Source organism: Myotis lucifugus, unplaced genomic scaffold (genome assembly GCF_000147115.1).
Source record: "Myotis lucifugus unplaced genomic scaffold, Myoluc2.0 scaffold_74, whole genome shotgun sequence".
Classification (NCBI taxonomy): Eukaryota; Metazoa; Chordata; class Mammalia; order Chiroptera; family Vespertilionidae; genus Myotis; species Myotis lucifugus.
The window spans coordinates 3,693,254-3,716,828 of record NW_005871122.1 but is presented as its reverse complement, the minus strand read 5'-3'; the positions used below and the strand labels follow the sequence as shown (position 1 = coordinate 3,716,828).

The following is a 23,575-nucleotide window of genomic DNA, read 5'->3' as shown; positions in this document are numbered from 1 at the left end:
AGGATTACTTTGGCTATTTGGAGTCTTTTGGAATTCCTTACAAATCTGATTATTTTTGTTGTTGTTCTCTTTCTTTCAAAAAATGCCATTAGGATTTTGATGGGGATTACATTAATCTGTATGTTGCTTTGGGTAATATGGTCATTTTAACTGTGTTGATTCTTCCAGTCTATGAACACATATGTCTTCAGTTTTTTTAAAATAATGTATTGTGGTTTTTCAGTGTATAGGTCCTTCACAGCCTTTAAGTTTATAATTAAAATTTTTATTCTTTTTGTTGCAAATACAAAATGAATTTTTGTTGTGTTTTTTATGATTTCTTTTTCTGAAATTTTATTGTTTGTATATGGGAATACAATGAACTTTTGTACATTGATTTTTCATTCTGCAACTTTACTGTATGTGTTTATGGTGGAATCCTTAGGGCTTATTTCTATAGAATCATCTCATAAGCAAAAAGGAACAATTTTATTTCATTATTCCCAAATTGGATGCCTTTCATTAATTTGACCTCAAAGGGAAGGGAAGCAAAAGCAAAAATAAATGAATGGAACTATATCAAACTAAAAAGCTTCTGCACAACAAAATAAATCATCACCAAAATGAAAAGATAACCAACCAGATGGGAGAAAATATCTGCAAAAATATCCCCAATGAGGGATTAATATTCAAAATATATAAAGAACTCATATAACTCAAAGTAAAAAAAAAAAATCCAATTAAAAAATGGGCAGAAGACCTGAACAGACACTTCTCTCAAGAAGACATACAAATGGCCAATGACTATATGGAAAGATGTCCAACTTCACTACACTATTAGGAAAATGCAAATCCACAATAACACACCACCTCACACCTGTTAGAATGGCTACTATCAACAAGACAAGTAATATCAAGTGTTGGAGAGGCTGTGGAGAATACCTCAGATGCCTCTGGTGGGAATATATATTAGTACAGTCACTATGGAACCAGTATGGAGGTTTCTCAAAAAATTAAGAATATAATAACCACATCACGCAGTCATCCCTTTTCCGAGTATCTACCTAAAATTTTTGAAAACATTTATTTGTAAAGATATATGCACCCTGTCTTCTTTGCAGCATTATTCAAGGTGACTAAGACATTGAAACAACCAAAGTGTCCTTTGATAGACGATTGGATAAAGAAATTTGGTTAACATATACAATGGATTCTACTCAGCCACGAGAAAAGATGAAATACTGCCACATATAACATGAGTGGATCTTGAGAATATCACGCCAAGTGAAGTCAGAGGGGAAAATTTAAGAACCATATGATTTTACTCATATGTCAAATATAAAATTGAAAACAACAACAAAAAAAACAAGACAAACAAACCCCCAAAACTCTTAGACACAGACAACAGTATGGTAGTTACCAGAGGGAAAGCGGGGTGTAGGGAGGTAGTAAAAGTTAAAGGGGGACAAATATATATAGTGTTGGAAAGGGATTTGACTTTGGTGGTGGACACACTCTGCAATATACATATGATGTATTATAGGAATGTAAACTTGAAACCTATATAATTTTGTTAACCAATGTCACCCCAATAAATTTAATAAAATTTAAAAAAGGTAAGTAGTCCCTGCCGAAGTTTTGCTATAGTAAATTATTCATTAAAGTAGTAATCAGGAGTTTCTTGTGAACATTAAGCTCATTAACAACTTAAGAAGTGCCCTTATGTTTCCTAAGCACCACCTAGAAAAGCATACCACAGGAGACACTGCGTGCCCTGCAGGTAGCAGGCATTGTTTGATTAATGATGCTGAACTAACATCAAGTTCAATAGCTAGGGATTATTCCAAAAAACATTAGGTTTCAGTGTAAGACTGGTATAAGTAGCAGCTAGGTGATAATTGATGAATGCAGACCTGAGAGAAAGCTCAAACATATCTGAACATTTTACCAAAAAAATTAAACTAATACATGAAAGGTTGATACAATTTACTGTTTTGCAAATCAACTTATCAAAAATCCATAAATATATGCTTGCTATATTAAATAATATTTGTGTGCGATAAACTATAGCCTGTGTTAGCCCAGTTCTCTATACATGTGAATCTTTATAAGGTTTTCCATTTGAGTTACTATAATAGGTTTCTTGTGTCAAACAGTTGTTCAAAAAAAGGAAAAGATGCGAGATAAAGAAGGGGAGATAGTATTTTAAAAGTAAGCATGTAAACACTTCTTGCACAATCCTTGAGTGTGCTAGCAAATATTAATCCAAATTTAATGGGTAATATAATTGATCTAAATAATTTAAATAAGTTAGAAAGCATTTTTTTTTATTTTCTCAGGCAAAAATATAAGCAAATATTTGAAGTAAATTGCTTCCCTTTCTTACAGGAAGAATGTTGCACATGAAGAGTGTGTTCTTATCATCAACTTTTAATATGTCCAAAATATATGAACTAGAGACACATGTGCTTCCTAAAATGAGGAATCCAACTCTAATATATCTGACCATAAAGACGTTTTAATGAAGTTGATTTCATTTCCCACAAAGATGAACCACAGTGTCTAATAATTAGAGTTGCAAATATTAACTGCACTTAATTCACATGCAAAAACACAGTTTCAAGAAACTCATTCTATGAATAAAAGATAGGAAACATAATCATCTATGAGTGGGGAAAGACTAAAAAGTTCAAACTTTATATTCATTATTCTAAAAACAGGCTTTTAAAAAAATCTTTATTGTTGAAAGCATTATATATGTTCCTCTTGCCCCCCCCCCATTAACTCGGTTAGCCCACCCCTACCTCCCACAGACATTCAATGGTAATTTCCAACAACATAATGAAGAAGACACAGAAATAAAACAAGAAAACTGATATTATTTTAAATGTTATTTATTCTTTATAGGTAAATGAGGCTACATTTAATTTAATATTTTACAATTCTCTATAACTAAAATTGTGGAACTCTTTTAAAAATACTCTTTAATCCTAAAAAAATTAAGAAAAGACAATGTTTCCTGGGAGCATATCCATGCAGCATCCACTAACTCTGAGACCATTTTTAAACCTCCCAAGAAAAGACAATATTTTACTATCGTCAAGATCTATGTGCACATATTGTAATTAAAAATCTCTAATAATATTTAGAGATCAACTGAAAAGTACCCTAATGTATAGAAAAACTAAAACTTTAGGGTACATATTGCAATTTTCAACTACTATGAGATCAAAAAATATTGTTACATAAATGTTCCCAGAAATAAATAACATTTATCCGCAATGTAGTGAATGTTCCAACATTAGGCTTACACGAAAGGACAGCTTAATTAGCCATAATTACCAAGGACAGCCTAATCAGCCTGGGACTTGGACATTTGCCCAGTGGTCTGCTGAACTCAGGTGCATAGCCCCGGTTGAAGGATCATGTCACAGCACCATCTGTTGCTGATTCCGCCCAGATTTTTCTGCCCCCTGTGCTCAACGTGCTCAAATATTCCTGCTTGGTTTGTGAACTTAGGGTCATCTTAGACACAACTGTGAAGCAGATGACATCTCTCCTTGGGATCCTCACATTTTCCCTTCAACTTCCTAGAAGTCCTATGACCTGCTCCCCAGGTACTCATGTGCTGGCCAAAGCCCTACGCCACAGCAAACCATCTAAAGTTTGCCGCATTTAGCAGCTCCCCAACCTCAAAAGTACTGCTTTCACAGCCAACAGGTTCAGTCGCATTCTCAGTTGTTAGCAATTGTCACCAAATACAACCAACTATACTAAGTAAAAAGATATTTCATTGGAAGGATACCAAGAGGAGTATTTTTTAAGCCTCTAAACCAGTCTCTACTTCTAAGAATGAAAGGCAGGGTTTTTATTTTTTGTTTAATTTTGCTTCTGCAAAAACACCATCCCATCTTTAAATAAATTAAGGTTTCCCTGTGCTAATGGGACTCAGGTCAGATTTCTATCATTTGCAACCCAGAGTCCAAACTGATATGTTGTTATAGTTGGACAGTCAGATTATGTGTGACTTTGATGACCTCATTATACTTTTCTTCATTTTCAAAAATTAAATAAGAAACTTTTTATCTTTTGTAATTAGATAATAATTTGTGTCTATAAACTGAGCAACAAAAGAAAAATTATGTATATTGATCATTTTGTAAATTATGCAACTTTCAATAATGTAAACTGTGACTGAAATTTAGACACTACCCTACTTTGTTTAAAATCTCCATAATTTGCAACATCCACATTACCACCATTTATGACATTTTTTGTTTCCCTCAAGTGTGTCAGGATTCCGTTGCCTTTATCTATCTTTCACTAAAGGGAGCTATGAAATGCAATTGCATCTCTAATACTATCTTACATGTTGTTAGGAAAAGAAGCTTTTGGGTTCTTCACATAGCAGGAAGGGTCTCTCTATTGCCCCACAATCCTTCTCCTTAAATCTCCTCCACTTTCCCTTCCTTCTCTTAACTCCATGTACTATGTGTTTCATTGGTCCAAAGGAATCCCTTATTTTTTAAATATATTTTTATTGATTCTAGAGAGGAAGGAGGAGGAGGAGGAGGAGGAGGAGAGAGAGAGAGAGAGAGAGAGAGAGAGAAACATCAATGATGAGAGAGAATCATTGATTGGCTGCCTCCTGCACACTCCCTTCTGGGGTTTGAGCCCAAAACCCAAGCATGTGCCCTGACAGGGAATCAAAACATGATATCTTGGCTCATAGATTGATGCTCAACCATTGAGCACACTGGCTGGGCAGAAAATTCTATAATTTTTAAAAGATATATTCATTTGTCTACACAGTATAAATTGCAAACAATCTGCCAAAAAGTGACCTCATTAGAAGATTCAAAGTTGCAATGTAAAATACATTGATATTTGAAAACCCTCTATATCAATAAATAAAAATAAACACATTGAAATATTTTATTTTTTTTTATCAGAGTCTGAAAGAAATTTTACCCAAGATAAAGTTAAATATTCACCCTATTTTAACCTTCAATTAACCATGAAACTTAATTAAAGTCACATTATATTTCCATTATCTACAAAGATATAATGTGACTTTAATTAAGCTTTATGTTTAAGTGAAGGTTAAAATAGGGTGAATGTTAACTTTAATCTTGGGTAAATTCCTTTCATACTCTGATCAAGTGTAGACATTATGACATTTCTGGTGTCAACATCAATGTCTGAACATGGGATCTAATAAAATAATTAAGGTTCTTACCTGAAGACTTGGATTGTATAGTTTAAAGACATTTATAACATACATCTTCATATTATACTTATTTATATAATTATGATACTTTACCTATTGGTTTATAAACTACTTGACAGAAAAAATTGGTTGGATCATCTCCATAATTATATATGTTTCAGTGTCTTCGGCATTGTTTGTTTTAAAAAATCTGTGGGATTAAGAAAATTTGAAGTTATTTTCTGGAAGAGGTCTATTATTCTAATATATACCTAATACATATCTCTGTATGCAAAAGAGTTATACAAAACTATTTTTCTAAGTTATTCTCCACTCTTCTACTTCATCCTTCATCCACATATTGGCTCAGTGAAGCAATCACCTGATAAAGTAAATATACTGAACCAGCAATATAAATGACCATTTTCTGGAGAAGAATTAGCATATTCAGATGATCAGTAGGCATTTGCTTTAGCAAGTATTTTTCTCATAAAATGTAATACTTTTAGCAAAAGACTAAAACAGAAGGTTAAAAAATAAAGGAAAACAATAAGAAATGCTTTGCTCAATTACTAACTTAAAACTAGTCATGAGGTTGTTTTTACTGCCAATATTTTCTTTTAAGCAATCCTTTTGCCCTCCATGCATAGCATAAGGTCTAGCACAAAATAGGTGCTTAATGACAAACACTGCAAACAAATGTTTTACGAAGACATTAGCTTAAATTTTTACTAATGATAATGCCATGCATTGATTTGCTTTTTGCTGAAAAATGAGTTTTGTGTAGTAAAAACATATTCTTATCTATGAACAAGCCTGGATGTGTATACAATTTTTTTAAAAGTCATTGAGTTCATTCAGATAACAAAGTGTTTTAGCAAATATTTTCAGCTAAATCCATTTGCAAAATGTTAATTTTACTTCTTACAATACTAAGTATTTATTGTTGTTAATAGCATATAACTATAATAATACAGAAGTGTGGCATCTGTAACAATTGAGGTATACAAACTAGAAATTATGAAATTGAGCAAAAGGATCAATTTCTTTGTGCTGAAGAATAACATATGAAAGATTGAATATGTGTCCATGTTAAGTTGGTCAGGTGCAGAAGGATGGAGTCAATTGCATTAATCTTAAAGGAGGTTGAAAAACTGATGATAGAGTAATGAACACTGCAGAACCTAGAGCTTTATGAAGTTATCATATGTTGTCAGGATCTTCTCTTTCATTTAAAATGGTATTACCCTTGAATACAAAACAAAAATCTTAACCCTCTTTTAGCTGTTGTGATCTTACTTGAATGTTCAGGTTTTTTCCTTTTCCACTTGAGTGTTCATAAGCTTTCCAAAAACCCTTGCCAGTTTTGCTGATAATTAAAATCATAAAAAAGTAAATTTTAAAAAAGAGCTGCACCAGGCAAGTGAGAAGTTATAAACTACAACTATTTCCTAATGAAGAAGGTGTATCTATGTGTCTATATGAAGATACTTGGGGTCATGAATATAGTTGTTTTTTTGTTTTGTTTTGTTTTTTTCTGAAACATTCTGCTCTAAATTTTTTACAAGTTGAAAAAAATTGTTATTTCTGGAACACTAGGACAATTCTTTAAAACCCACCATGACTCACAGTACTTCTGCATTGCCTGTTATGGCCACTATAGTCAATGTGGGATAACAAGAAAGGCATCATGCTGTGTGGTTTTTGTTTTTGTTTATTTTTAAGATTTATCTTTATTGCTGACAGCATTACAGATGTCCCCTTTTTCCATTATGCTGGCCTAAAACACAATATTGATGCAAAAATGTGTAAATGTTTACTTTCAAGTTTTTGATTCAGAACCAGCCAATTGCAATAGGAGTATTAAAAGCATAAAACAGAGGAAGAGGTGCACAAAAAAGAATATAAGTGAAGAAACTTCCTTTATAATTTCATCTCATGCTCGCCTTACTCCCAATGTGTTATTTTCAAAGAAATAGCAGCCTAATATTATTGCTAAAATTGTAAGTTTCTGATTTTAGAAAGCTCATTTTTATAATATTCTGTTGTTTGGAAAGATGGTTTTACTCTAAAATTGCAGGCCAAATCTAATGCAAGGGCAAAAAATAACATTGTGCAAAACTTTGCCCAAATTTACTAAATTTAGGGGACAGCATTATCTTTTATTCTTTTAAAGAAGAAAAGCGATTAAGACACTTCTTTAAGCAAACTTCAACTGTAGCAGCATTACCCTCAGTTTCAATGTGTTCCTGCTGATCTGATTAAGAAGTGAAGTTACACAGGTGCATTATGTAGTTCACTTTAAAAGGAAAAGCAACAGACTTGATCAAAACATGTCTCCCCATGGCTGCACTGTCAGACAGGACCACTTTTAGGATACTAGCACAAAATGTGAATGAGAATTGCTATTTCCCAGAATTGTTAAATTACTATCTAATAATGGGTATCAGGTGTTCTTTCCATTTTCTTCCTAGTCTAACTCTGTTTTTAAGATTCAATAAGAGGATCCGTAATTTTGACTACAGGTATATCTGGCTTCCTGTTACCACCTACCTAAGTTAATTCTGTGTATATCTTATATGGTGTGTAGAAGCACTGAATGTTCTTTTCATAATGGTGCATTATGAAAAAGATTTAAAAGTATGACTTAAATAATATCTTCATTATACCATTAAATAACTCCAGTACTCAATGAATTATTGCAAAATAATACTATCTTTCCAATAAAGAGAACGTTAGATCACATTAGCAAATTTTGCTAAAGGAACACTAATCACATGTATTTCTTCATCTATTATCTATTGTGTACCTAAAATGATACAGTCCATGTCCTGTGTGATTGGAATTTAACAACAAACAAAGGAAGACAAAAATTTGCCTACCCTCATTACAGTCATATTCTAGGAGTAGTGAAAAAAAACAACAAAAAAACTACAATAAAATACATAACCGAAATGTGTGGTTGGGAAGGGTGATATTAATTTTGTGGAGAAAAAATACAAAGCACAAAATAGTTGTAGCATATAGGATAGGAAGAGTGCCGTTTACAAATACGATTATAAGAAAAGGCCTCCTTTATGTGACATTTGGTTAAAAAAAACAAAGGAAGTGAAAGAGATGTCCAGCATATAGTGTGCCTAAGTTTCAGGAGCAACAAAAATGTGAGGAGATGAGTAACAGGGAGTAAGTTCAGGGAAGTAACAGAGAAATAGATTGTGTGGGGCCTAGTAGATTGTTGGAAGGATTTTAGCTTCCCTTTGGATGAGATGGGAAGTTATTGCAGAGTTTAAAGCAGCGTGTGGACAATGTCTCATGCTGGGTGCAGTGAGAGAAGAGGCTGCTAGAGAACACGTGTGTGACCTGGCTGACCAGTTGCAGCTCTAACAAGCCTCCAGGTAAGAGATGTTTATGGCTTGCACAGGGTGAGTGAAATGGTAAGTGGCCATATTTTTAACAAATACTGAACACAAACCCACAGCATTTGCTGATAGACTGGAGGGTTGGTATGAAAAAAAGAAATGTGAGATGGGTGATCCCAAGGTTTTTGGTCTTACTACTCAGAAAGTGGAAATTGCGTTTTCTGAAATAAAGACTGTGGGGAAAAGAAGTTTTGAAAGGAAATCAGGATTAGGAATACTCTCACAATCTGGGACCGCTGGCTCCTAACCCTCACCTGCCTGCCTGATTGCCCCTAACCACCTCTGCCTGCCAGCCTGATGCCCCTAACTGCTCCCCTGATGACCTGATCACCCCTAACTGCCCTCCCCTGCTGGCCTGATCGCCCCTATCTGCTCAACCCTGTCAGCCTGATCACCCCTAACCACCTCTGCCTCGACCCCCACCACTGTGGCTTTGTCTGGAAGGACGCCAGAAGATGTCTGGTCTAATTAGCATATTACCCTTTTATTAGTATAGATGACTCTGCTGTCCCTTCTATACAATGAGGAACCTAATACTGCTTACCTGCACATATATGTGTTAACATAAAATCCTTAGGAAATTGTCTGGCATAAAATGAGTCTTGCATAAATATTAATCTTGTTCATAACAGCTTCTTTTTGTTTTTGAATAGATATTATTGGCTGCTCCATCTTTTACAGTTGTTGTTTTGATTTCATTGGCAGGGATACTCAGAAATATATTCCTACACACACCACATTTATTTTTAAATCTTATCATCTTTCCAAAGAAGTAAAATACTTGAAAAATAACTGTTTTCCTAGGTTCAGAAAAAAAATTTAATGCATTTATTCAAGTAGATATTTAGATTTCAAATATAACCTCTTTTTTACTCCCTCCCTTTAAAATAAATAATGGAGTACTAATTTTCCTAGATGATACTTACAAAGTTTAAAAGGAATTTATATTCCCTTAAATTTATGGGGAATGGACATATGTAAATTAACTAATTATCAAGCCTATAGATTCACAGGTCTATATAGAACAACTACACTCTTATATAAGAAAAGGCCAAGGAGGAGAAAGGGAAAATTTATTTTAAGTATTTCCACTAAATATATATATAATCACAATTTTATAAATAAAATGCACATGACATATACAAAATTATAATAGATAGTATACCAAATGTATATGGTTTTGACAATCTCTTTGCAAATGGAAATTAATATGTTTTAAATAACTCAGACTCATCATGGCTTCATAGTTTTTCCTTTGCTGATAGAAGGCATCATGTTACTTAAATTCATACATGTGCAGGAATACCCCTTGACATTTCTTTAAGCCAATTGTAGAGGCTACAATTATTTAGAAATAAAAACAAGATAAGGTGTCACTTAATATAGATTCTAAAAACAAGAATAATAGGAGTGGGTATAGCAGAGTTTGTTTCTCATATATAATTTCAAGCTATGTAGAGTGAGCTTTATTTTTAAATGTATTTCTTCTTTGATTTAATTCTATAAAAATTAATATACTACTATGAAGTAGCTAATCATTTTTACTAAGGCATAAAACCAAAACTTAGGATGAGACAATCTAAAAAAATAAGACGTTGTAAAGAATGATATGCCTTAATTAAGGAAGATCATCCTGTTTGTTTGAGGTGTCAGGCTCAAGATGGGTACACATGAAGTCATCAGATCAAACAGGTCATTTGGAACAGGATCAGCTCCTGAGGGCATAGCAGATGTTGTAGATAGATTACTCTCCCAGGTGACCTGTCTTTTTTGCCTAACCTGTTTTGTGAACACTAAGTTATTTTAAAAATTTCAGCTATGGTTTTAAAATTTTGTAAATCTTTGCTAGACTGTCTCAAAAGCTAGGTACTCCATACTCCTACATGATCTCCTGGGACCCTGACCTTGGCACTATCATATTTTATTATAACTTATAACAATGTATTGCAATATTTATAACAAGATAAATTTATCACCCTTGTGAACAACTAGAATTAGAATACTGGGATCATGTTTTATTCGTTATGTATCAACATAAATTAGCATAGTTTACAATACATAATACTCATTCAATATATGTTTGTTGACTTGAATAAAATTTCTGGTTTCTATTGTTCTAAATATGCAATTCATGGTTTATCTATCTAATCTAATAAAAGAGAAACATGCAAATTGACCATACCTCTGCTACACCCACCCACCAAGCCCACAGCCAATCAGGAGTGGATATGCAAATTAACACAACCAAGATGGCAGTTAATTTGCATACGTAGGCTCCCAGCGGCCTGGGTCCAGGAAACATCATAGGGCACCCAGGTCACTCCAAAGTAGGCCCCATGTGGGCCCTGAGCAGCCTAGGAAGGGCCTGAGCCAGGGGGCTCCTGGGCAGGGTCGAGCCTCAGATCAGAGCCGAGGGGGCCCCTGCCCAGGCCTAAGTCTCGGCCAGAGGCTTGAGGCCTGGGCAGGGGTGGAGCCTGCGATCAGAGAAGGCTGGGGGTCCCCTTCCCTGGCCTAATGCCGGGCCAGAGGCCTGAGGCCTTGGAAGGAGCTGAGCTGGTGATCGGAGCAGGCTGGGGGTCCCCTGCCCAGGCCTAACACCCAGCCAGAGGCCTGAGGCCTGGTCAGGGGCAGAGCCAGCAATCACATTGGGCTGAGGGTCTCCTGCCCAGGTCTAACGCCCAAGCTGAGGCCTGGGCAGGGGCGGAGCCTGTGATCAGAGCGGGATGGGGGTCCCCTTCCCAGGCCTAATGCCGGGCCAGAGGCCTGAGGCCTGGGCAGGGGCCGAGCTGGGGATTGGTGTGAACTACAGAGGAAACACCTTTTCTGACCGCTCATTGGCTAAGTTCCCTGTATGCCACTGGTGATATTCTTAGTAATTTGGGTAATAAGAATCCAAGAAGGTGATCTAGGGTTTTTCACCACACTCCTGGAGAAAAAAATGAAGGTCCGCTGCTGGAGGGCTAAGAAATGTCATATTCTGCCCTAGCTTGTTTGGCTCAGTGGATAATGCCTTGGCCTGCCGACTGCAGGGTCTGGGTTCAATTCTGACCAAGGGCATGTTCCTAGGTTGTAGGCTATTTGCTGGCCGGGGCCCAGATCAGGGCTCATGCAGGAGGCAACCAATCAAAGTGTTCCTCTCACTTTTGTTTCTCTCTTTCCCTTTCTCTTCCACATTCTCTAAAAATCAATAGAAACATATCCTCAGGTGAGGATAAAAAAAAATAATAAAGAAATGTCATATCCTAAGAGAGAAACATATTGAAAATGCCTAAAGAAAGTTGTCATTTTTTTATGGTGAAGAGACTGGAGTCTGTTTTGATGAAAACACCTTGGTGGCTGTGGTGGCTGGCAGTGGCTGCAGCAGCGGGGTGATGGGGCTGGTGTCTTCCCCTGATCAGCTCAGTCGCCTCCCACAAAAGGAGGGCAGACTGCGGCTTAGGCCCGCACCTCAAAGGGAGCAGGGAGCGGGCCTAAGCCATCAGTAAGACATTCCCAGAGGGCTCCCAGTATGTGAGAGGGGGCAGGCTGGGCTGAGGGACCACCCTGCCCAGTGCATGAATTTCATGCACCAGGCCCCTAGTACTATCTAATAAAAGAGTAATATGCAAAGTAACTGTCACTTTGCAATAAAGATGGTGGCACCCACAGCCAATAAGGAGGGAACATGCAAATTGATGCAACAAAAATGGAAGCACCGGCTGGAGCCACGGAGCCAGCTGGAGTGAGCAGGAGGCTTGGCTTCCTTGGTTGCCGCAGCTGGCTCCATGGCCGCTGTCCAGACAAAGCCATAGTGGCAGGGCCGAGGCAGAGGCGGTTAGGTTAGGGGCGATCAGCCTAGAAGGGGAGGACAGTTGGGGGTGATCAGGCCAGGGGTGGGGGAAGTTGGGGGCGAGCAGTCTGGTGGAGGGGCAGTGGGCCAAGCAGGCCAGCAAGGGGGGGCAGTAGGGGGTAAGCAGGCTGGTAGTGGGGTGCAGTTGGGGGCAATCAGGTCGGTGGGGGGGCAGTTGGGGGGTGAGCAGGCTGGTGGCGGGGCAGTAGGAGTTGGAGGTGAGCAGGCTGGCAGGCAGAGTGATTAGGGGCAATTAGTCAGGCAGGTAGGTGAGCAGTTAGGAGACAGTGGTTCCGGATTGTGAGAGGGATGTCTGATCCAGATTGTGAGAGGGGTGTCCGACTGCCGGCATCCCCCACGGGGTCCCAGATTGGAGAGGGTGCAGGCCAGGCTGAGGGACACCCCCCCCCCAATGCATGATTTTGTGCACCAGGCCACTAGTAGAAATATGTTTGTGTAAAAAAGGCAGTCAACATTGGAGCTCCTGCACATCTCTGCAGGCACTTTTTCACTGTACTGTGTCCTTGGACTTATTCTTGTTCACCAGGCTGCTCCCAGTGCCCTCTTTAGAGTACTAGCATTCATTAATCTTCTTTATATTATTATTCCTTTCTAATAGTTTTACTGGATAGCTTTTTCCTATGCCTTTGTCTAAAGCACCTCTTTTTTTATATTTCAAAATTCTTTATTTTTAAGACAGGTCACAACACTAAGCTTCTCACCCATTTTGCCAATGTATGAGCTACAAATGCTTGGTCAGCATAAAGTGCTTTTTATATAGCTAATTGATAAAAGAGAAAGATGGTTTTTTCCTACAGGCAAAATAGTGCATAGCTCTTATTATTTTGCTAGTACTTGTATGATTGTACTTTAATAATTCTATTATAAAAACTTTACCTTATTCCTCTATAACAAGCATCAAACTTATGTGGTCATTTTCAACATAGTTGAGTACATGTTAAAATACAGAAACCAATTTCATTTCCCATCAGTCTCACTCTATCACTCCTCCCTTCCATCATTAGATCTTTGTATAATTCCAGAATGCAATTCTATAAATGGTTTGGGGCTGTCTTGCAGGCTCAAAAATTGGAATTCATTACTATATAGAGAAAGACAAGTCCTTTTCTCAGGGAGTGGACTCACAATAATCAAGGAAGAAAAGTTATATAAAAATTTACAATAAAAAACAATCAGATGAAAAAGAATATTTATACTCTTAGAACCAGCTTATTTGTATCCTTACAACACATCTAAGATGTTGAACAGGAAATATATAACAGTGCGTAATATTCTAAGTCAGTATACTCCCCCTGCCTCCTACCGAAGGAAAGACTGCCATGTTTTGATTGTTAACCAGTCTCCTTATCCCATTTGGATTTTTTATTTAATATGTTCTTTTGTAATTTTTGTTCAGTGGATTAGTACCTTTAATCAGATCCTATCTCTTTAAGGGGCTTTAGAATAGGCTCCTCTGCTATTTTATAGTTCAACTTCAGAGAAGGTTTTTAATGTTATATTTTAATCTGATTATCACATAGAACTTTAAATATTCAATTTAAAATGCATACTATTTCCAATTGTTGAGAATTATAAGGGGAAGAAAAGAAAAAAAACACAATATTTATTATCTATTTGTTCCTATGTTGCTGGCTGGAAGACCGAGGGGGCTAACTTCCAAGGAATGTGTGCAGCCTGAAGGAACTGATAACAGCCCACAGCTCACATCCAGTAAGGAAACAGGCATCTCAGTCCTACGTGGCCAGGAAATGAAGGCCACCACTATAAGGTTATCATGTGTGTGATTGACATACAGAGAACTGCACATATTAATGTATACAATCTGATTAATTTGGACATATATAAGCTTTATGATAATATTGGCTGTCTCTCAAACTTAGCCAACACCCCCTCCAATAATATCAGAACTGCTGCATGGCCTTCAAGAAACTGGTTACTCATTTAGTTTACCACTTCCTCACTATATTGTTGTCCCCTAGACTAAAACTCAGCGATGAGCCTATGAAAATAAAGCCAGAGACCAAATCTTTCTTACCAAACATTTTTGCTGACACTTTTATTGATTTTGAATAAAATATTGGCATCTGAGTTCTCTTTTCTGTCAAAACGGGTCTTTCCCAGAATATTGTGGGGATTTGTTGTAAATATAAATCCAGGACAGAGATTCTCTGTAATTTCTTCTATGCCAAGACCCACCTGACTTCTAGTTTGATTATGAATTAGGATTAAAATACAACCTAGCTTAATCAATGAGGATGACTCAATGGAACATATTTGGGCAACATGAACCAATTGTGTCTTATCAAAAGTAGGTAGTATTTTGTGTGTTTGTGCTTTTTTTCCCATTTATCTTTATTGTTGCGAGTATTACAGATGTCCCCTGTTTTCCCCCATTGACCCTCTCCACTCCATCCTCCACCCCAAGCCTTCACCACTCTGTTGTCTGTGTCCATGGGTTATGCATATATGCATATACTTTCTTTGGTTAATCTCTCCTCTGCTTCCTTCTGAGATTCACCAGTCTGTTCCATGTTTCCATATCTCTGGATCTATTTTTTGCCAGTTTATTCTGTTCATTAGACTCCATATATAGTTGAAATCATGTGATATCTGTCCTTCTCTGACTGGCTTATTTTGCTTAGCATAATACTCTCCAAGTCTCTCTATGTTGTCTCAAAAGGTAAGAGATGCTTCATTTTTATAGCTGCATAGTACTCCATGGTGTAAGTGTACCACAACTTTTTTATCCATTCATCTACTGATGGTCACTTGGGCTATTTCAGATCTGAGATATTATAAATACTGAATATATGAATATAGGGTGCATATATTCTTTCTGATTGGTGTTTTGGGATTCTTAGGATATATGCCTAGAAGTGGGATCATTGGATCAAATGGCAGTTCCATTTTTAATTATTTGAGGAAATTCCATACTGTTTTCCATAATGGCTACACCAGTCCGCATTCCCACCAGCAGTGTACTAGGGTTCCTTTTTCTCCACATCCTTACCAGCACTTGTCATTTGTTGATTTGTTGATGGTAGTCATTCTGACAGGTGTGAGGTGATACCTCATTGTTGATTTAATTTGCATCTCTCTGATGATCAGTGACTTGCAAGAATTTTTTCATATGTCTCTTGGCCATCTGTATGTGCACTTTGGAAAGTGTCTATTTAAGCCCTTTGCCCATTTTTTGATTGGATTGTTTATCTTCCTTTTGTTAAGATGTATGAGTTCTTTGTGTATTTTGGAAATTAACCCCCTATCATATGTATCATTGGCAAATATATTCTCCCATACAATGGACTCCCTTTTCATTTTGATGATGGTTTCTTTTGCTATGCAGGAGCTTTTTAATTTTGATGTAGTCCTATTTATTTTTCCTTTGTTTCCCTTGCTCTAGGACAGTGATGGCGAACCTATGACACACGTGTCAGAGGTGACATGTGAACTCATTTTTTTGGTTGATTTTTCTTTATTAAATGGCATTTAAATATATAAAATAAATATCAAAAATATAACTCTTTGTTTTACTATGGTTGCAAATATCAAAAAATTTCTATATGTGACACGGCACTAAAGTTAAGTTAGGGTTTTTCAAAATGCTGACACGCCGAGCTCAAAAGTTTCGCCATCACTGCTCTAGGAAATCTATTGGCTAACTTATTGGTGTTGGGAAAGATGTCAGATATTTTGCTGCTTATTGGTTTCTTCTGGATTTTTATGGTTAAAGGACTTACATTTAAGTCTTTTACCCATTTTGAATTTATTCTTAGGTATGGTTTAAGTTGGTTGTCTAGTTTTATCTTTTTGCATGTACCTGTCCAATTTTCCCAACAGCATTTATTGAAGAGATCATCATTATTCCATTGTATGCTTTTGTCTCCTTTGCCAAATATTAATTGATTGTAATGGCTTGGTTTGATTTATGGGTTCTCTGTTCTGTTCCATTCATCTATGTGCCTGTTCTTATACCAGTACCAGGTTGTTTTGATTACAATGGTCTTTTAGTATAATTTTCTATCTGGTATTGTGATCCCTCCTACTCTGTTCTTCTTTCTCAAGATTGCTGTGGCTATTTGGGGTCTTTTTTGATTGAATATAAATTTTTAGAGTATTTGTTCTAGATGTGAAATACACCATTTTTAAAGGATTGCATTGAATCTATAGATTGCTTTGGGTAGTATGGACATTTTTAAAATGTTAATTCTTCCAATCTATGAACATGATATCTTCTCCCATTTGTTTGTATCTTCTTCTATTTCTTTTTTCAATGCCCTAGACTTTTCTGAGTACAGGTCTTCTGGAGCTCACTGAGTAGATGCCATAGGCAGAGTCACCCTCCCAAGCTAAAATAGTTTATGGACAGGAAATTATTGTTGAAATTAAATGGTGGCAGACATGTCCAGGGAATATTGCAGGGATTTGATTCCCTTTATGAACCTTGTGTAAGATGACTCTTCTATTGCAGATGATAACTAGTGGCCAGTAGAACAATATTGGAATGGTAGTAATACAAGGAAATAATATCATCAGTAGAAAGCCTTGGAGTGAGTATAAAGAATGGTTGTGTTCACCAGAGAAATCAACTGCTTCCACATGTCGCCTTTCCACAGCACCGTTTTCACTACAATATAAAAATTGAGTTGTGTCCATTTTCACATTGAACTTTTTGTTAAATCAACTTTTGTATTGGTCATTAAAAAAGTAGATAAGTTTCCCTCTTCAAACCCTAAAAGAATAGCAAGAACAACATTAATTTTTATATGAGAATATTGGGGCTCACAATGTTAAATCATACATGTACTTACAGTCTGGCCAAGTACTAACAACTTTCTTCAAACACAATTAACCAATTAAAAAATAATAATACAAAACATCAAAATCTAATATCCTAAATATAGTATAACTTGAGGACTTAATTGATGTTAAAATAAACAAAGTATTCCCTAACCATGGAAAGAATCAGAATAAGAAAGCTCTGCTCCAATGTTGGTAAAAATGTGCCCCACAAGGAAAGGTTCTAAGGTATTCTCCAAAGAAGCTATCACATAGATGCCATTAACCAGGGCAAATATCACAGCCAACTAAGATCTCAACCCTATTTTCTCGCATTGCTTCCAAATGCAAAGCCATAATGAAAACTTAGTTTTCACATTCATTGATTTAAATTTTGGCCTTTTTAAATTATCTCTCAGAATTTTTGAACCGAACACAATTACTTCCTTTCATATGAAATTTATTAATATGTTAGCTAGCATAATTTTTATTTCCCCTCCTTCTAGTGTTATCCAGCACTGTTTTCTGATTCATCATGTAATCTTGCATCAGCCCAAATCCAGATCTGAAAAATGAATGTATTATATACTTACTATGCTCTGACTAAATGCTGATTTGGCATGAGGCAGCTAACTCATTATAGTGGTTTCTGTTAAACCACTATAGCCATATACTCCTTGCATAATTTCTATTTTTCATACATAGACTGCTTATTTATATGTGAGCCATTAGTTTTAAGAAACAGCTTATTTCAACAAATATTTCTTTTCCATCTACTATGAAGAAAACACTCTGGTGGGTGATAAATAACCATATAATGGGTAGCAGATGGTCTTGTGTGTCAAGAACCTCACTGTCTCTACAGAGTACACTGGGAACACCTACTTTAACAATTATACCCCCGTCCTGTGTCTATACTATCCTGGTTAGAGCAAGGAGCAGGAAATCCAGGAGGCAGAGCTATTACTGCCCCAAAAGAAAAAGTAATTTGTCAAGTAACCATCCTACCCCTCATCTCCTGGTGTCACTTATCTCTGCTTTCCTAGGATATTGGTCTGTTTGTGTATATTCTTGTTATCCAATGTTTTATACTACATTAACCTAGCATGTCCTCCTCATGCTCAAATGTGACTCAGGTTCCAAAATTACCTTTTGTTTAATCCCTACAACTATCAGTCCCGCCTTCCAATTGCCTGAGTTAGAGATCATGTGTTTGCCTGGACATAGTATAGGTTCTGGCATGAAAAAAGAAATGGTGAACTTTGTATTAATAAAAGCATGTTAAGCATTCCAAGAACTTTTCTTGTACAAATTATTATTACAGTATCTGTAAAATGTGTCTTAAAAACTTATATGATGATATCCTTACCTGGCAGGGGAGCTACCATGATCATGAAGATGGTTTTCCCAGGGCGAGGCTTATCCATTGCACTCCGGATGTGCTGACCCCTGGGATTTCCCCAAATGTGGGAAATTTGACTGCATAATTTGTGGTAGTGGGGGACTGAATTCGTGCTCTCCCCTTAAAAAAAAAAACAGGAAAAACACACACACTTATATGATAAGTGCAATTTACATATTATAAACTGTGTATCTAATTTTCTCATTTTAAAAAATCACATGAAGAAGCCCACAAAGTATTATAATCATTATACTGAAGAAACTGAGACCAAGAAAGATTAAGTGACTCGTTCAGCACCACAGTGTAATTAAGAACAGACTCAGTGATGTGCCCCTTTATCACACTGTGCTGACAGCACAAGCAAGTCCTCATGCTTCAGTTTTCTGTCTCCACATCCTCTCCATCTGGTTGACTCCACATACAGAAGCCTCATTTCCTCCTTTCTCTTCAGGCACTCACAGTTTCTGTTCTGAGTGTCTTTGTGTTTATTTAAAATTCTCTTATAGTTGAGATTTTCTCTGGCTGTATATTTTACCATAGACATTATTTTCTAAAGGGTTTACTGCAATTTGGGCTAAAATTTGGGCTAAAGCTCAAATTTCAATAAAATCTACAGAAAGCAGGTAGAATTGAGAGCAGGCAATCATGACCAAAGATTTTTTTTAATAATGAACATGTAATTCTGATCAATGAACTGTGAGAGGAAATGGGCTTGAAAGGATCCTGAGACATTGTCCTCACTCTTGATAAAAAACAAAAATACATGTATTCTCTCTTCCTGTCTTTAAATATTGCCAGTTACATGTAACACTCAGATCTCTACAAAACAAGTCTTCCACCAAGAATAGCAGAGGAGCAAGGTGGAAGTACTTAAGGCTACCATTAATCTGATAAGTGAACTAAATCTGGAAGCACCTTATCTTTGGACTTTGTTAGGTGCAATAATAAATACCCATATTGCCTGGCCAGTGTGGCTCAGAGGTTGAGCATCGACCTATGAACCAAGAAGTCAAGGTTCAATTCCAAGTCAGGGCACATGTCTGGGTTTTGGGCTTGATCCCCAGTAGGGAGTGTGCTGGACCCTGCCGATTAATGATTCTTTTTATCATTGATGTTTCTATCTCTCTTTCCCTCTCTCTTCCTCTCTGAAATCAATAAAATATATTTTTCAAAATAAATAAATAGATACCCTTATTGATCTAATCAGTTTTCGTGTGGTTTCCAATAGCTGCAGCCATAGCACTGCAAATTGATATAGTTAGGATGAGCCTTACTAGGAAACACGGCTATTCCTGGGAATGTACAAAACTGATATTTTATCACTCCAAGGAAAACTGTTTTGAACAATTTAGAGAAAAGTAGCACATTTCATCCTAAATCATATTTTTTCTTAATCAATTGATCCTTCACATTGTGGTCAAAATAATACATAAACTAAATCTCTTCAAATTAAAATTCTCATAAGACTTTCCAAGCCTGTTACCTACAGCATTGTTTCTCACTCATGGCTGAATATTTTAATAACTTGGGGAGAATTTTAGAAATAATAATGCCTGAGTTTCCCCCAGAGATTCTGACATACTTGGTCTGGGTATGGCCTGGGCATCATGATTTAAATGTGCACCGAAGATTGAAAATCTCTTCCCTAGAGATGAACTCAATTACATTAGGGTGAGACCTAGACGTTATATGCTTTTTACTTTACTTAAAGTATCCAGGTGATTATAAATTAGCCAGGATTGAGAAACATGGGCTTATGAGGAAAAGTATAAATTACTTACATAGATATAATACATTTTATTTTCTGTCTTCACATATTTTCAAAATTTCTTCCTTAATAAGGACTACTCCCTCAGTCTATGTTCCAGTTACCCTACATCAAGAATTTTGTTCCACTTCACGTAACAGAAGAACTAAAAACCAGTGGCTTAAACAGAATAGAAATGTATCTTCTTTTTCCTACTTAGGAAAAATGTTTTAAGGTATGCATTGATGGCTCTAAGTTGTTATCAGAGTTCCACACAAACCTGAATTTTACACCTCACTGGCCAGAACTTAATCATATGGATAAATCCAGCTACAAGGGAGACTGACCACAGTGCCCTTACAAACAAAACCAGTGTTAAAATAAATGGGAAATAGAGAATAGACACTGGTTGGCAACTAGCCCTGTATACCAAACCACATAAAATTTCCCCCAAACAGCATGATTCTTTTGTTCCTATGTGACTTTATTCAACTCTCAAGCAATTACTTGCATTTCAAGTCAGCTCAACTTTCAGATTAGCTACAAGACTCTCAACTCCCCTACTTCATGTAAAATTGATTATTCTACACACTTTCTTATACAAACCTATCTTACCACTGAAGAAATTGCATTGCATTTATATATTTACACCATCCTCTCTCCTTAAAGAACTTTTAGCTTATTGAGGACAAAGAGAGTTTTAAAATACAAATAATTCTAGCATTTAAAGATACTGTAACTATATTACTGGGGGTCAAACCTGACTCTACAACTTATTTTCTGTGTGAAAAATTGAAGTAAGTTACATAAATCTCAGTATCTCAGTTTCCCTATCTGTAATTTTATATTTCAGTAAAATAAACAGTATTTATTTAATAAAGTTCTTAGGAAGGTGAAATGACATAGTAAACATAAAGCACTTCGAATAGTCCCTGACACATTGCAAGTGGTGTAGATGTTAAAAATTTTAAAGCATTCCCTAGCATGAAATAATGCCAGATTTACTGAATAAGTGAATCGTTCCTGTGTACTGACTTTCAAGTTTTAAATTATGAAGAGATTTATGTGAGAGGGACAGAGAAGCATAAGACATTTTATTTATAACACAGAAGCAAAGGATATAGTTGGAATGAAAATGCTCCCTCTCATGTGGCACGTTATGTGAGTGAGGCCTCAAATCCCTGGAGTACATGATAAGTGATGCCACTCAGAAGAAGTAAAGCTCATTGAGGGAAATTGACAGGAGGAAGGTTCATGACAAAGGTGTAGTTCGAGCTGTATGTTAAAGGATGTACAGAGAGACGCCAGAGGAAATCTAGTGGAGGTGTTCTAGAAATGACAGTGTGCTATGTTTTCCGAGAAATTGAGAATAGTGTGTCTGGAACAGAACTTTCAGCCTGAGATACAAATGCAACAAAAAATATTTAACAAGCCATTTATTCTATCTGAAAAATGTTCCAGTCACAGTGCTAGGTGTTTTCTTGCTAGTTCTAAGGAAAAATACAGACAGAACAAGATGGTAGATATGAGTCCTAAAGGAAACGACAAGAATATACATTTAATGCAGATGAGAAATTTCATGATGAGTGTGGTGTATAAAAAGGTTATGATGATCTTCCCTGGCCAGTAAAACTCAGTTGGTTGGAGTGTGGTCCCCTACACCAAAACGTGATGGTTTTGATTCCCAGTCAGGGCACATACCTAGGTTTTGGGTTCAATCCCTGGTCGGGCATGATCACTGTTTCTCTCATACGTCGATGTTTCTAGATTATGATGTGATGATGTGCAGGAGCATTTGAGGGAAGGGCAATCTAGAATCAAGAAGGACATCTGAGACAGAATACCTTTAATAAAGTGCATTAGAACACATAGACATAGTACACCTGCTGCATTTGTCTCAGACCGTTAATTTCCCCATGTAGACAAGCTCCTGAAATGCAGTAGGTCTGAAATATATTTTCAAAGCACTTTATGATTCCATAAAACATTTGGAAAAACATTTAATTTAACAACACATTTACATTCATATTTGTAATTGACATAAGTGACATTATTTATTTTGAGATTGTGAAGCTAGCAATTATCTCTTTCCCTGGGTTGATGAATATCTGAAGATTTATCTACATTGATCAGATAGTTTGAATTGAATAAATCTGTGGGAGGAGTTCCTATTTGAGCTTCCTCAATAGAGGCGTATTTTTGCTAAAACTCATGTTTGATACTTGGTTTTAACAACTGTCTTTATATGGAAGAACATTTTTTGGAGGTGTTTTCTTTGCAATTTCCCCAATGCCTCTGTATTTGTTAAAGAAAAAAAAATACATATATATATATATATATATATATATATATATATATATATATATATGAGATTATATAGACTAATGCCAATAAGAAGTCAGAATAGGAAGGCCCAGACCCTCCTACTACCAATAGAGACACCAATAGAGACAACAATATATGCACCAATTTTCTTTGTGTGAAATCATAAATCAGTTAGGAGACTCCTGTACCTCTAAGAAGTGCAAAACCAGCTAATTCATAGCTAGTAGGACAGATGTTGGCATCTTCACACCATTGTCCATCCCGCAGTATAGTGCTACATGATCAGGAAAAAATTCCTGGCTCTCAGCTGTTTCATGGAGAGGGAAAGAGAAGACTGAACCATACATTCAACATAGTAACTCTCCCAGGTAGTTGCTTAAGGAATTAACTTCTGTCCAGCCATGTCTTAGAGTGCAGACAGAACCCAGCATACCATAGAGACCTGATGGCCACTGAGAAGAAAAAAGATCAGGACAGGATGCTGCTGCTCCGGAGCCACATGGCATAAGAGACAGAGGCCAGTACAGCTCCTAGGCCTCCCCTCAGGAGGAAAGGAGAGTGGAGTACACACCCAGCATTCTGTTTGTTCAGGGGGCTATCTGAGGAACCAGTTTCTGCATAATTCAACTTGGGTGACAAAGGGGACCTGCATACATGATAAGCCTCGGGGCCTCTGAAAATAAAAATGGTAGGGTGACTTTTTTCTGCTTCAGAGGACCAGTGACACAGCAGGCAGACACCAAGGGGAACAAGAGATTATGAGCTCCCTTGAAAAAGAGACTGGTAATACCTCTAATTAGGAATCTTCAAGTGCAAAGAAGACATATCCACAGAAAAAGTTTGAGAGGACTGCTGAATCTCTAGC

The 23,575-nt window shown here is 36.5% G+C and overlaps 1 non-coding gene across 1 annotated transcript; it reads left to right on the top strand.

Moving 5' to 3' along the window:
* The first annotated feature begins 18,597 nt into the window (after positions 1 to 18,597).
* Positions 18,598 to 18,761, top strand: LOC111826391. Its single transcript, XR_002829728.1, has one exon. It is a non-coding gene; the product is annotated as a U1 spliceosomal RNA (small nuclear RNA).
* Positions 18,762 to 23,575: the final 4,814 nt, after the last annotated feature.